A 15,598-nucleotide genomic window follows, 5' to 3' on the forward strand; every position below is an offset into this window, starting at 1 on the left:
CATGTCCTTTGAGTCAGTGATGCCATCCAACCATCTCATCCTCTGTCGTCTCCTTCTCCTCCTGCCCTCAATCTTTCCCAGCATCAGGGTCTTTTCTAAGGAGTCAGTTCTTCCCATCAGGTGGCCAAAGAATTGGAGTTTCAGCTTCAACATCAGTCCTTCCATTGAACACTCAGGACTGATCTCCTTTAGGATGGACTGGTTGGATCTCCTTGCAGTCCAAGGGACTCTCAAGAGTCTTCTCCAACACCACAGTTCAAAAGCATCAATTCTTTGGCACTCAGCTTTCTTTACAGTCCAACTCTCACATCCATACATGACAACTGGGAAAAACCATAGCCTTGACTAGACACCTGATGCCCTCAAGGTTCTATGTTGCTGCAAATGGCAGGATCCTTCTATTTACAGCTTAATAATACTCAGTTATGTGTAAATCACATTTTCCTTATTTCTTTATTCACCTGTCAATGTACACTTAGGTTTCCACATCTTGGCTACTGAAAATAATGTTGCAATGAGCATGTGTGCCAACATTTCTTATAGATAGTGAGATTTCAATTATACCCAGAAGTAAGATTGTTGATGGCAATTGTATTTTTAATTTTTGAAGAACTTCCATACTATTTTCTATAATGGCTAAAACAATTTACTTTCCAATTATGGTAAACGAAGTTTCCCTTTCCTTCCCAACCTTGCTAAAACTGGCTTTTCTTATTTATTTATTTATTTTTTTGGTTTTGATAAAACCATCCTCATAGGTATGAGGGGATACTTCACTGTGGTTTTGATTTACATTTCTCAGATCATTATGATGTTGACCACATTTCATGTACCTACTGGCAATTTGTATGTCTTCTATGGAAAAATATCCAGTTCTTCTGCCCCTTTTTAAAAACCTTTGAAAAACTATTAGAATATAGTTGGTTAACAATGTTGTGATCGTTTTAGGTGCACAGCAAAGTGATTCAATTATACATATATACATATCTATTCTTTGTTAGATTCTTTTCCCACTTAGGTTGTTACATAGTATTGAGCAGAGTTTCCTGTGCTATACAGTAGGTCCTTGTTGGTTATTCATTTTAAATATAGCAGTGTGCGCATGTCAATCCCAAATGCCCCCACCCTTTCAATATTATTTATTGAAGACACCATCCTTTTCCCATTGAGTATCCTTGTCTTCCTTGTTAAATATTACTTGATTGTATTTGTGTGGGTTTATTTATGGGCTCCTTCATGTGACATAGTTTATGTTCACCTGAATGATATAATTTTAAGGCTTTGGTCATAACCCTTTCGCAGAAATAGTCCTCCAAGAGCTTATCACGGATGCCTGACATTCCACTGTTGTCAGATAGGCCCTGTAGTTACTAAAATAACAGTTTCTGTTTGAAATACACTCTTGAGAAGTCATTTGAATAACTGTAATGTATTTTTAAATGAAAGACATAAAGATGATAGGTATGGAAAATATAGGAAGGAGGAAAAGAAAAGGCATTTGCCGGAGCCAGCATGAGGAACTCTGCCCATGACAAAGGTCATGAGGAAGGAGGCTCGGCATACGCAAAGGTGGGATCGAGCCTCGGAAGACCCCCTGTTCCCAAGCAGCTACCCCCCAAACCAGAGTCTGCCTACTTTACTGTTTTATGCTCTCACCTACACCTCTGACTTTATGGGGGGCTGTCCCCCACCACCTCTCTCAGAGAAGGAGTTAACTTGCAGCTCCAGTCAATAAAAATTCCTGGGTGTAACAAGAGTGTTTCAACTTACAAACTCCTCTGAAGGTTCTCTAGCCTGCCTCAACAGGTTCGTCTGGCCACATGTGATTGTTTACAGCCTCCCAACCATGAGAGGCACGAGATGCTTTAAACTTTCTAAATACAGATTCTTTTGAGATGTTAGAAATTGTTAGTATAGTGGGTTGGTTAGAAATTATACTGGTGAAGGGTTTTCATTTGTTGGGCCAATATTTGCTGTTAAGTCTCCATATTCCTTGCCCTTATACACATTAATGAACATAACTAGCATATAAGAGAAAAAAGTATTAACCTTTGGTATTAATCATGTTAAACCTTAGGCTAAGTAAATTCCTTTCTTGATTATAACCCCCTGCTCCCTCACCCTATAGGAATGAAACTTTATCTGGTACCTTTGGAGGGTGGCGCCTGGTTTAAGAAAAAATCACCACTGGAAAAAATAAGTTTTTTGGTTGACTGACCATTATCAGAAAGGGCCATAAAATGTCAGCAGGCCTCATGACCAGAAGATGATGTAAAATCCCTAAGACCTTTGTATACATTTATATGAAGCACCTGATTTTGACAAGGGTCAGGATTGCTGACCCCGCGTGACTCTGTATTCTATCTCTATGTGTAACAAAAAGTATATAAGCAAACCTGAAAATAAAGAAAACCGATCAGTTCCTGGAAAGACTGATTCCCCTGTGTCATTCTTTCTTTTTTCTGGCTGAATTCCCATCTGGAGTGTGGAGGCTCACCATGTCTACTTACTTGCCCTGGCTTCTGAGACCCACGTGAGAGGGAGGCCAAGGTGGGGCTCCCTCTGCTATTCAAGCGGGCGCCGGTGGCCTACATAGAGGGTGCAAACTCCTTGTTTTGGAGTTTTATTGGTATTCCACATAAACCAAGTTATTCAGCATCTTTTTCTCCACTAATTTTCCTACTACACTATTCTTTTCTAATCTGTCTGTATATTTCTAATTAAATAGCTTTTTCCTAGGACGCCGACTCTGTCTCCCCTTCGAATTACCCTGGATCCACCAGGGCTGGACCCTGGCAGGCATTTGTACTTGAGAAAGAAGAATCAATAGTAATGCTGTATGCTACCAGATTCTGTAGCTTTAAGAGACCTTGGTCTTTGAGTTACTTCACTAAATGTGACCCTTGATGCTTACCATACTACTAACTCTTCATATTGTTTAAAGAATTTTGAATGCAAAAGAGATGTGTTAATACATGCTGGTCACCCACAAATCCAAAGATTGGAAAGGTTCAAACTTTCTCCTAAATTCTGTAACTGCGTTTCCATAGGTCTTCAGACACCTCTATCAGGATGATGTACAGATATGTTAAACTCAAATTTCCTTTCTCAAACTTTGCATTTCAAATGTCTATTACAACATTTTTAACATAATACTTGGTTTATATTTCTTGAATTAATGAGTGTAAAACTTTTGTTGAAATTAATTTGCTTGTACCAGAGGTTATTATTGAATGACATGTGGACCTGGTTAATCACAGAGGGTCAGATGTAGAGAAGATCCTCTCCATTGTCTAATTCAACCCACAGTTTTTCTTTGAGGAGAAAATGGTGCATTTGGAAGCAAAATAAATTTCACCAGGGAGCAGAGGTAAGAATAGAACTCAGGTCTTCTTGACTCTCAGTCACACATACTTTCAAGTTTCAATTCTACATAGGAATTTGGATCATTTGTTGCCTAATTACTTTCTGGTTTAATCCTTCTTTCATACCCAAAGGCATTCTTTAGCTTCATAGCTAATTTATGTCAATATCAACTTATTAATCCCTTTGCTGATTTTAGATTCAATTAATGGAATGGAGTTTTATTTTTTTGCACTATTTCCCATTTCAGAAAAAGCACAATTGAAACTGTTCAAAATACTCCTTATTTAACATGACACAATTTTTGAATACCTTGCAGTCAACCATCTCCCTAGGAAATATGCTCAATTTAAATGGTACTGATTTAATCTCAATGCACAGAAGTCCTTGTCACTTTGTAAAATATCTTGTGCAGTGGGAATCACTTTTTTAAAAGGTCAAAAATCTTTAGGGTTTAGTGAATCAATACCATCTATTCAAGGATGAACTAGTGCCCACCTATTCATGACAGAAGATGTACACATTTATAAAAGCAATAGAAGATGCCTGTAGGAGAGAGGTGACACATTTTAATTTCATGTAGAGTCAAATACAAACTTGCCACACTTGAACAGATGAAGAGATAAAATGTCATTGCCAAAGAATTTTGGAGAACAGGAAGTTTTAGCTGGTAGCACAAGAGGGATAAATATTACAAAAGAAAATGGATTACAACTCACCTCTGAAACTATGATCACATCTTCTCTTGCAGTAATCTAAAGTTCTAAGCATATACTGGTGCTATGCTTCATAAGCTCTAAAGTGGGTCATCATTGAACTCTGAAAAATATGTTGGTGTAATAGAAAATAAAGTTACAACATAAATGATTTATGATTAGTTGGTATCCAATTCTTTGAACTAATATAAGGTTTAACTTTTAGCCATTTGTCTCAAAAAAGAGATAATGAAATTATTTGTTAAGAAATAAAGTGTTAAACTTAATAGTATTTTGGAAGTAAAATAGTTAATTTTTGTAGTCTATTGTGCACATGGACTGCTATTTTAAAATTCTTAAATAAATTCTCTTTAAATTCTTCAAGGGGTTACAAAGAAAATTTTCTTCAGAGTTTAATTCATGTTTCTGTGTCCTATCATAAAACTTCATCCTGTTAGGTACAACACAGAACAATATTTAGAGGTCAATGTCAAAATTCAGGGGTAGGCATTCCTCTTTGCCTTAGAATTTTTGGTGCATTGCCTTCTCAGATCACCTCATGTTTTCTGAGTGTTTTCTTCATGTACATGAATTATATTTTGAGTAAAGGACTTAGGCTGACTCTTAGGGAAAAAATTAACCTATTATACATCTTTGCTACATAAATAGTAAATTTCAACTATAGGTTAAAATATAACTCAATGAACAACATTTTGTTTTTTTTAATGTCTAAATTGCCCCCAGCTTTTAGAATCATGGGCCACATGGGCTGACAAGAACTCTGTGGTTTGCATCCTTTCTATAAATTTCAGATTAGTTGTTGTCCAGCTTCTGTGTGGACACCCTGAGTGGTGGGAAACTGAGGAGTTCTTAAACAGGCCCTTTGTTCTTCACACAATTGGTATCTTGGATATGTCTTTAAGAAAGCAATCACTGACCAAATAGTGGTCTAACTGGGATTTTGTTTAATCTCTGAAACATATCAGAGGTACTTTCTCTTTTTTGAGGCTGAAGTGAGATATAACAAAAAGAAAATGTTGGATTTACCTAGGGATTGGAATTACTGTATCAGTTCAGTTCAGTTCAGTCACTCAGTCGAGTCCAACTCTTTGCGACCCCATGGACTGCAGCATGCCAGGCCTCCCTGTCCATCACCAACTCCCAGAATTTACTCAAACTCATGTCCATTGAGTCAGTGATGCCATCCAACCATCTCATCCTCTGTCGTTCCCTTCTCCTCCTACTCTCAATCTTTCTTAGCATCAGGGTCTTTTCAAATGAGTCAGTTCTTTGCATCAGGTGGCCAAAGTATTGGAGTTTCAGCTTCAGCATCAGTCCCTCCAATGAACACTCAGGACTGGTCTCCTTTAGGATGGACTGGCTGGATCTCCTTGAAGTCCAAGGGACTCTCAAGAGTCTTTGTGCCAAAACCACAGTTCAAAAGCATCGATTCTTCAGCACTCAGCTTTCTTTATGTTCCAACTCTCACATCCATACATGACTATTGGAAAAACGATAGCCTTGACTAGACAGATCTTTGTTGGCAAAGTAATGTCTCTGCTTTTTAATATGCTGTCTAGGTTGGCCATAATTTTCCTTCTAAGGAGTAAGCATATTTTAATTTCATGGCTGCAATCACCATCTGCAGTGATTTTGGAGCCCCCCAAAATAAAGTCAGCCACTCTTTCCCCATCTATTTCCCATGAAGTGATGGGATCAGATGCCATGATCTTTGTTTTCTGAATGTTGAGCTTTAAGCCAACATGTTCACTCTCCTTTCACTTTCATCAAGAGGCTCTTTAGTTCCTCTTCACTTTTGGCCATAAGGGTGGTGTCATCTGCATATCTGAGGTTATTGATATTTCTCCTGGCAATGTTGATTTCAGTCTGTGCTTCATCCAACCCAGTGTTTCTCATGATGTACTCTGCATAGAAGTTAAATAAACAGGGTGACAATATACAGCCTTGATGTACTCCTTTTCCTATTTGGAACCAGTCTGTTGTTCCATGTCTAGTTCTAACTGTTGCTTCCTGACCTGCATATAGGTTTCTCAAGAGGCAGGTCAGGTGGTCTGGTATTCTCATCTCTTTCAGAATTTTCCACAGGTTATTGTGATCCACATAGTCAAAGGCTTTGGCATAGTCAATAAAGCAAAAATAGATGTTTTTCTGGAACTCTCTTGCTTTTTTGATGATCCAGCAGATGTTGGCAATTTGATCTCCGGTTCCTCTGCCTTTTCCAAAACCAGCTTGAACATCTGTAAGTTCAGAGTTCATGTATTGCTGAAGCATTACTGTATAAATAATGATAAAGGAATCTAACAGATTTGATCAAATATAGCTTCTTTTCCCTCAAATATACATGCACTCTAGACATCTATAATTTGCAGATAAATATTGCTCTAGTCAGTTCAAGAACATTCCAGGAGACCAGAGAGGCATCAATACTTCCTGGAAGACTTTCTGTCTTCCCTCCCCTAAAGACAGTAACTACTACCGCTTCACTGGCTGCTTGACAAGCTATCTAGAGGCCAACCAGGCAGTCCAGTAGAGCTCTCACATCTCAGCCCATGCTGTCTCCCTGTTTGAGTCTCCTTTTCCTAGTTAAAAGCAATTCCTTTGTTCTTGAGCAGAAAGAATGGAATAACTTATGTACATATACGTCAGCACCACCCTACATTTAGAATTAACCTCTTCTTTAGGCTTAGAGTCTTCTTCATTTTCCCCATTGTTTATCCCCTTCTCCATCCTAGTATAGTAGGGAAGTTCACAGCTTTCCAGCGGGAGCTTAGAAAGTGCCAACCTCTAGAGTGCCGGCAGGGAGTAGGTGATAAGCAAGTGGTGGTGGCCTGGACGCAGAGAAGTGGGATTCCAGAGGCTCAGGAGGAACTCCCATGTACAAGAAGGGCATGAGGATGGAGGTGCTCCAGAGGGAACTGGGGTGTGAGGCTTCTCAAGTGCTCTTGCTGGTGGGAAGTTTTTGAGCCATGCAGGTTTCTGTGGTTTAGCTCTTATTAGGTGGAGGTTGCAAGGTTCTGGACTGGCATCTCAGGCCTAGCTCTGTCCCAAGTCCTGACATCTACACCATGGCAATGCCAAGCTGCAGCCAGAGATTGCAGAAGGGCCCCTTCCCTTTACAATGTCCCTCCCAGGTCCTGGAAACACTGCTCACTCTACAGGAGAAATGTTCCAAGGGATTTCACCATTTATTATGGAACAGCTGTTGACGTTTGTATTTTGAGCTGAGCCAATGGTTTGATAACCAGCAAGGAAGAACCAGGTGCGAGTCAACCTCTGGCCTTGCCCCGTGGCCTTGCACAGATCCAGGGCTTCTGACTGCAAGGCTCACCTTCCTTAGAGGCCAGCACAAGGCCAGAATTGGGCAAAATGTGAGCAAGACAGGAACATATTTGAAAGTCTGAGGACAGAACATGAGAATATATGAGAGAGAATTTGCTGGTTTGAATGCATCTTAGCGAAAGAAATGTATGTTTCTTTGATTTTTGAAACATCAACAGAAGACTTCAATGATAGTGGCTAGGTCCATGACAGTTCCGGTTGTAAAACAACAACCTATATGCTTAAATCTGACTTTGTGGCTTAAGATGTGAGTCAACTCACAATAGAAGTAACAGTGTTACTATGAGGAAAGTTTCATGTTTAAAAATAAGTTTATAAATAGAATACAGTCAAGTTTTTAGGCTGGGGGATGCTTTTAGTTATCAATTAGACATACAATTGATGTGGTTCAAGTTTAAATAAAAGCTACCAGAATAACAATGCAATAAATATCAAGTTGTTATTCATTAAAATTGATTTGGGAAAATATCATGCATTGTTTTCTGGTGGTACAGGTTCAAACAATAACATAATTATAATGATTGATAGGGGCATCATTAAAACTTCAGAATGACTTTCCTTCGTGAAATAAAGGTTCCAAACTTCTCCATAACATGTTATTATTCTGAATGACTTCTTGCTGCCATTTTTAAGCAGTCTTTACCCAAAAACAATATAAGAAAGAAAACAGTCTTTCAAGAAGTAATAAACTGTATGATGAGTAATAAATAAAAAAATGAAAAATTCTTAGATGCCATATTATTGAGTCCAAGTATTCAAGTTTAAATCATTGAAAAACCTCACCATTAGAGAAGCACAAATTTAGAAATTAGAACTCATGAAACCAAATTTAATATAGATATTGTGGAGCATAGATTCTCAAATTGTATAAGTAAATTGCACTATGGTAATCGGGAACACGATGGAGTGAAATAAAAACTATTTGTTCCTACCTGGAATCTTACAGTTTTATTGCTTCTTGTCATTTCTAGATAAATAGAATATAATTTTCCTACAACCAATGGCACATTTCAAAGGAATCTTTCATGTCTGGAATTTAAGTTTTAATTACTACAATTTTATTTCTTTATTCTTTCAAAAACATTTTTTATTTTGAAATTGCTATAAATTCATTTTTATAAGAACAGTACAAAGTGTTTCTGGTACCTTTAGTCAGTTCCCCAATGATTCCCTCTTACATAGTTATAGTACAATATTGAAACCAGGAAACTGAAAGTAGTACACTGTATTTATATAGTTTTATATCATTTTGTCATATATGTAGGTTCATGTAAGTACCCTGCAGTCAAGATATAAAACTACTCCATCACCACAAAAAGACCTACCGCTTAGTCACACCCATCTCTCCTTCCTCATCATCCCTATTTGGGAAATGCCATATGAACGGAATCATACAGGATATGACCTTTGGGATGCAGCATTTTGCACTCAGCACAATGTCCTTTTGATCCATCTAAATCCATCTAAGCAGTGTGTATTAATAGATTGCTCACTTAAAATTGTTGAGTAGAGATTCATTCATTCTCACAATGGCTTTTGACTGATACAGATTTTGGTCCCAGGCATGGTCTCTCTTGTTATAATGAGGCATAGGAAAATTACCTAGATATCACTACCTCATGAGAGGAGTTCAGTAGCCAGAGAAAGAAAATACCAAGGGAAATTGAGATATGTTCAAAAAATCTTTCAGGTTTGTAAGGCCAAAGTACTTGCAGAATAAAAAGTCATATGTAAATATTTAAAACCAATTTTGCTTTGAAACTTAGAATTAAAAATCTGTTAGAAAAAGTATTCTATGTAATGCAAAAATAAAAAAACAGGGTTATATTAAGCAGTTTTTGATAACAAAGATTAATAAGAATGATGTCATATTCCTCTTAGAAATTACTTTTCAAAGAAAAATACTCACTTAAATGGGACTAGTACCCCTTACTATGACATATTTAAATATTTAGACTCTTCAATAAAACATTTCTTTTCATAAATAACATGAATAGAAACATGAAAGGATAAACATTTTATCTCCTTCGCAACATGTAATTTGCAGACAACAGAACTGATACCAAGACTTACCGCCTGGTGGCAGTATTTCCTAGCCACATCCTTCAAGTGGATGGGCATTAAGAGTGGGGTAGGAGAGAGGCAGTTTTGTGCGGTTTAAACTTGCCAAACTTAAAAGTTCAGAGGTAGAACAGACTTCACACAAGCTAGTTGTGGTTGGCTAAGTTGTTCCTACCTAATCGGAAGCTGGAGACAGTGTACTTTCATGGAGAAAAAGTTTTGAAAACAATTCTGGTCCCCGTTAGTTTTTCAAATTCCAAACTTTTATACAGTGGTGGAAATCTAACAACATTGTTGGAACTAACAATATTGTTCTTTAATTTATCATTTCCCAATATGTTTATGGAACCATGCCAAACTATAACACAATAAAAGAACTTTTCTAAAGAGTGTGAAAATAACACACAATAGCTTCCCCTACTCCCTTAGAATACTAAAGCTGTATTTTCTTTTTTTAAAAGATTTATTTTATTTAGTGGGCTGAAATACAGGGTTTTTGAAATGGGGAACCCCAGTTGGAATTGAAAATGAATATACTATATTGAACATTAAGTGAATATAGGCAATATGAAGCTGATAATCTCTAGTCCCAGTTGCTTATTTGCCTCCTAGAATTGAATAGTCAGTCTTTTATTCTTTGAACAGGAGAAGAGGAGTAGCTTCTTTGGAGAGTCTTGCCATTTCAAGTGGAAAGTTCTAAAGGTATTGACATCCCTAGTTCTTCAATAAAATGGTTCTGTCTGCCCTCCCAATGATAAAGTTAGTGCTTGAGAGACTTAACCTGTATACTAAGTGAATCAACTCTTCATTTCTTACTCTTAAATAAGAACAGACCACTGAGCATTGCTGGATAACTGAGGTAAGCCTCTTACATAAACAAAAAATAGAGACTAAACAAGGGAAGGAGGGAAAAAAGAAATTTTGAGGCAACAGATTATACAGAAAGGAGATGATTTTAAAAATACCATCATGAACATTCTTAGAGAGGTAAAGAAGACACTATCATCATATCACAAGATAAGAACAGATACAGTTAAAAATGGTCATGCAGGGAACAAAGAGCTTCTCAAAATTAAACGTGTGCTAGCAGAAAAGAATAGTAACGCAACCGAAAGTGTTGAAAAATAAATTTCCCAGAAAGCAGAACTAAGAAATGGAAAAACAGAAAAATAAGTTAGAGGACCAGGACCACAGATATATTATCTGAATAACAGAAATTTTAGAAAGAGACAACACAGGAAATGGAAGAATAAAAGAATTATGAAGGCAATAATTGAAAGAATTTTCCCAGAATTGATACTCATGAGTTGTCGAGAAAGAGGCCCAATGAGTGCCTAGAAAAATGGGCACAGTTTGGCCCTTACCAAGGCAAATCAGTAAGATGTATTGGAATAGTAGAAGCAAATAAAACATCCTAAATGCTTCTTGGATTCCACTGTCCAGTGAGTGGTCACTACCCACATGTGGCAATTGAGTGCCTGACTAGTCCAAACTGAGATATGTTACCCGTGCAGATTTTTCAGATTTAGAAAACTTAAACAAAAGGACTGTAAAATACATTATGTCTTATTATTTATTAAGATGGTAATATTCTGGATACATTTGATGAAATAAAATATCAAATTTCATCTGTTTTTAAAAAAATGTTTTAATGGGGCTACTAAAAAGTTTAAAATTACATATGTGGCCAACATTTATGGGTCAACAGAAATTCCTATTGGACAATGACGCTACCCAAGAAAAATTAAAAATGACAATCTCAAATATAGAATCAGGAATCTTATGGGTTCTCTATGACACAGGAAACTGGAAAACAAAATTCTTAAAGAAATGATTTCTAATCTATAATTATAATGATTTCTAATCTATAATTCCCTGGTGGCTCAGCAGAAAAGAATCTGCCTGCAGTGCAGGACACCTGGGTCAGGTTTGATCCCTGTATTGGGAAGATCCCCTGGAGAAAGAAATGGGAACCTATTCCAGTATTCTTGCTGGGAAAATCCCATGGACCGAGGAGCCTGGTGGGCTTCAGTCCATAGGGTCATAAAGAGCTGGACAGGAGGGATGGACTGAGCACACACATAATTCTGTATTCAGGCAAATTATCAGTGGCATATGAAAAAGTGAAGTTTAGAAGTAAAGCTTAAGTTTTCAAAAATTTACTTTCAAGGCATACTATCTTGGAAGACACTGGAAAATGTCCTCTGCCAAAATAAGAAAGTAACCCAAGAATGAAAAAGGTATAGGATTAATAAAACAGGGAAGCCAATATAGAGGGGAGACAAGGGAAATCTCCAGGAGGGGATGAAGGTTCTGCAAGCATCCATATGAAAACACCTCAGATAACTCCAGGATACACTTGTTAAAGAAGATGAAATGGACAGACTATTATATTCATTTGTTATTTACCAAGGGGAGATACAGGATTGTCAGAAAGTTAAGGGGTAAATTAGTGATAATTATCTAGAAAAATGAACAATTGTTCAATTAACTCCAGGAAAAAGAAAGAGTTGTGCAGTAAACTCAAGCAATCATGGTTTACGGCATAGCTCAGTGAAGAACAGTGTTCACACAGTCCTATAAATGTCAATGTTGAATAATAATCTATTTTAAATTATAACTATACTGGGAGGCTAGGAAGACGAGGAAGAGGCAAGAGCAGAGGGTTAGGGAGAAAATGAAGCTTCATCTTTTGTAATGGGTATTCTTTTGAAAAAACTAAAACGGACTCAAGATTAGTAAACATGTTATTTAATGATGTTAGTTTTTTGTTTTTTAATGACAGTTTGGAAATAATTGAATGAGTGTGTTCAGATCAAGATAGTGGGACTAAGAGGACGTGGAGCTCATCTCATCCCATAAACCCATCAAAAATACATCTATATGTGGAACCATTTTCATTGAAAATGAACTGGAAGCTGGTGGAAGTACTCCTGTACCACCAAGGTTGAAAGAAAGACACACAATCAGGCAGGAGGGAAGAAAAGTGATTGGAGTGGGGCCTGGGCCCCTGGGAGGGGTTTCCGAGGAAAAGGGGGCATTATATGGGTGCACGCCTGGCCTGGGGAGGGTGCAGTATGCCCCGCTGATTGCGCACCCGGTCCTGGGAATCGATGAGCAGGAGAGCAGCCACCTTGGCTGGCTGGAGGACCACTGAAACTCACAGAAGGGCTGTGGGAAGCCTGGACTCCACTCTTGAGACCGAAGCAGTGCAGAGACAGGTCTGCTCTAGGACCTGCTGGACTCTCTATGGTCACCTTGCTGTGCCCCGGAGCCAAGTGAATGCTCCAGCCCACTCACTCCCCATCACAGCATGGCCCGGATTTGGGTGGGGTGGAAGGGCCATGATCAGGGAAAAGAACTCAAAGGCCACTGGGTCCTGGGCAGAGACAGGTGAGGCCGCAACAGCTATTGGTGATGAGGGAGAAGGCGGCTTGCGCCTGTGGCTGTCTGAATGGAGTTGCGGTGCCCACACAGGCCGTGCTCCCGAACCTCCGTCTATGGCCTGCACAAGCTGAGAGCCAGCTGGGCCACACTTCCTCCAGCACGCCTGCCCTCTGGGGAAAAGGGCCTGGTGCAGGGAGACGGGTAAACACAGGCTTAAAGGGAACAGAACCAGCTCAGACCTGACCCTGGAATATTCCTCAGCAGATTAAAAAAAAAAAAAAAAAAAAGAATGAAATTCTTTCAAGTGCAGCAGTGCAGATGGACCTAGAGAGTAGTATGCTTAGTGAAATAAGTCAGAGAGAAAGACAAACACTGCTTAATACAACCAAACTGTGTAGAGAAATAAACAGACTCACAGATGCAGAAAACAAACCAGTGGTTACCCGTGGGGAGAGGGAAGGGGCCAGAGGGAGGTTAAGGATATGGGATTAAGAGAGACAGATTTCAAGGTACAAAATAAATAAGCAACAAGAATATATTATATACCAGATGGTATGGAATATAAACTTATAAAATTACTGAATATCTAATAATAACGTATCTAATGAAATACAAATGTAAAATACTGAATCCTTACTTTGTACATGTGAAACAAATATAATATTGTAAATCAGTATGCCTTAGTCGCTTGCGATTCTGTGCGACCCTACAGACTGTAGCCTGGCAGGTTTCTCTTCCCATGTGATCCTCCAGGCAAGAATACTGGAGTGGGTTGCCATGCCCTCCTCCAGGGGCTCTTCCCCACCCAAGGAAGGAACCAGTGTCTCTTAGGTCTCCCGCATTGGCAGGCGGGTTCTTTACCACTAGCGCCACCTGGGAAGCCCCAAATCAAGGGAACTTCAATTCAAAAAAAGAGGAGTGGTAAAAAAATGAATGAAGATGCTAGATGGATGAGGGGAGCTAAATTTTGGAGGGCAAATGTATAGAAGTTATAGTTATACAGTATAGCAGAAAGGCTACTAGCTCAGAAGTCCTGGGTTTGGATCCCAGTTGTACCTCATCTAGTATTGTGACTTGAGCTAATAAACACTTCTGTGGGTCTCAAACTATTTATCTATAAGAGGAGGGTATCAGATTGTTACAATTTCAAATGGCCTCAAAGCCACAGGAATCTTTATAGCACTGTGAGAAAGTATAGCTACTAGAAGTAAAGGCAGCCAGGCACATGAAGACAGCCGTACACGATACCCTAAGGAAGATGACGATTAGCTTCTCCTTTTTGTGTCCTCTCACCAAGAATCTGCCTTGATGTTCATGTAACAGCCTCTGTTTATGAGGCAGGTAGAAGACAGTCATGATATAACTGTCAAATATTATCCTTCCACGTGTACCTTTCAGTATGATTGTTTACAAAATCTGTTATGAAATATTTCAGTGAAAGACATAGTATAAAGGATAACATATAAAAATAATGTAGCAAACTATGTACCCAATACCAAGATTAAAAAACAAAACATGAATACAAAAAAAATTGAATGTGGCTGCTTATGTATGTAGAAAAGGAAATGGGGAAATGGAATTGATGAGGGAGATGATTGTTTTATATAACATTATGAAAATACTTAAAATACAGGCATATACATTTTTGAGAAAAATGAATACTTATAACTAAAAGGTAGAATTGGGGTCATCTGAGTAATACCTGTGTCCAAAGTCTACATGTAGTTCTCATGACCCATAAACTTGAGAAGTATGCTACTTATCAAGGGGAACAGTAGCATGTATTTTGGACAGATTGTATAACAAATTTCACAAGTCTACAAATTTGGTAGAAGGAAGCTGTGAGTTGCCCTTTTAAAATTTGCAGTGTCCTGTTCTTTGCATTTAAGCAACTGGAACCAAGCCAATATTGTGAGCAGAAAGAAACGACCGGCCAGCCACCAACGCTGACAGTTCAGAGAACTCCTTGATCAGTTCTTGGGTTAGGAAATATACCCCCACCTGATATTTTTAAAGCTTTTTAAATAAAGCTTGGAGAAAGAAATGGCAACCCACTCCAGTACTCTTGCCTGGAAAATCCCATGGATGGAGGAGCCTGGTAGGCTACAGTCCATGGGGCCGCAAAGAGTTTGACATGACTGAGCGACTTCACTTCACTTTGTAAAATTAGAGAGCATTGCAGGAACTTAGAAAGCAACTGGCATCTGTAAAACTGAGAGAATATGCATTTGTCTCAGTTGGGAAACTATGCATGTATTATAAAAATCTCTTTTTGTAATGTGACAACTTCTTGGTAAATAATGGGCTCCAAAGTCCTTTAAAGTGAATTATTTAGGAAATATGATTCTTCTTAGGGATTTTGGAACTGTCTTAAATAAATTAGTTACTGTGACTGTAAGTAGAAGTTTTCAGATCATCAGGAAACATTTGAACAAGTTTTGTCTATAGAGGGAAAAAAATCCAGTAACTTGGTTAGAAGCATTAGGCCAAAGGTGTAGACTGAATTCATGTATAGGTCACTTTGTATCCCCTTCTATGCGCTGACAGTTGCTTTTGGGGAAATGAAGTAGAGGAATATAAATGAGTCAGCACAAATACATAAATATTCCTCATGGATTGGGAATGTTCTATTAGAATGCATATTCCCATGGAAATGAGAATAACTTTGAGGTCATTGTGATGGCCTTGAATGACAGGCTCTGTTAATTCAGCAAAATTTTGTGCTTGTGTTT

Source organism: Oryx dammah, unplaced genomic scaffold, assembly GCF_014754425.2.
Source record: "Oryx dammah isolate SB20612 unplaced genomic scaffold, SCBI_Odam_1.1 HiC_scaffold_18, whole genome shotgun sequence".
NCBI classification, from domain to species: domain Eukaryota; kingdom Metazoa; phylum Chordata; class Mammalia; order Artiodactyla; family Bovidae; genus Oryx; species Oryx dammah.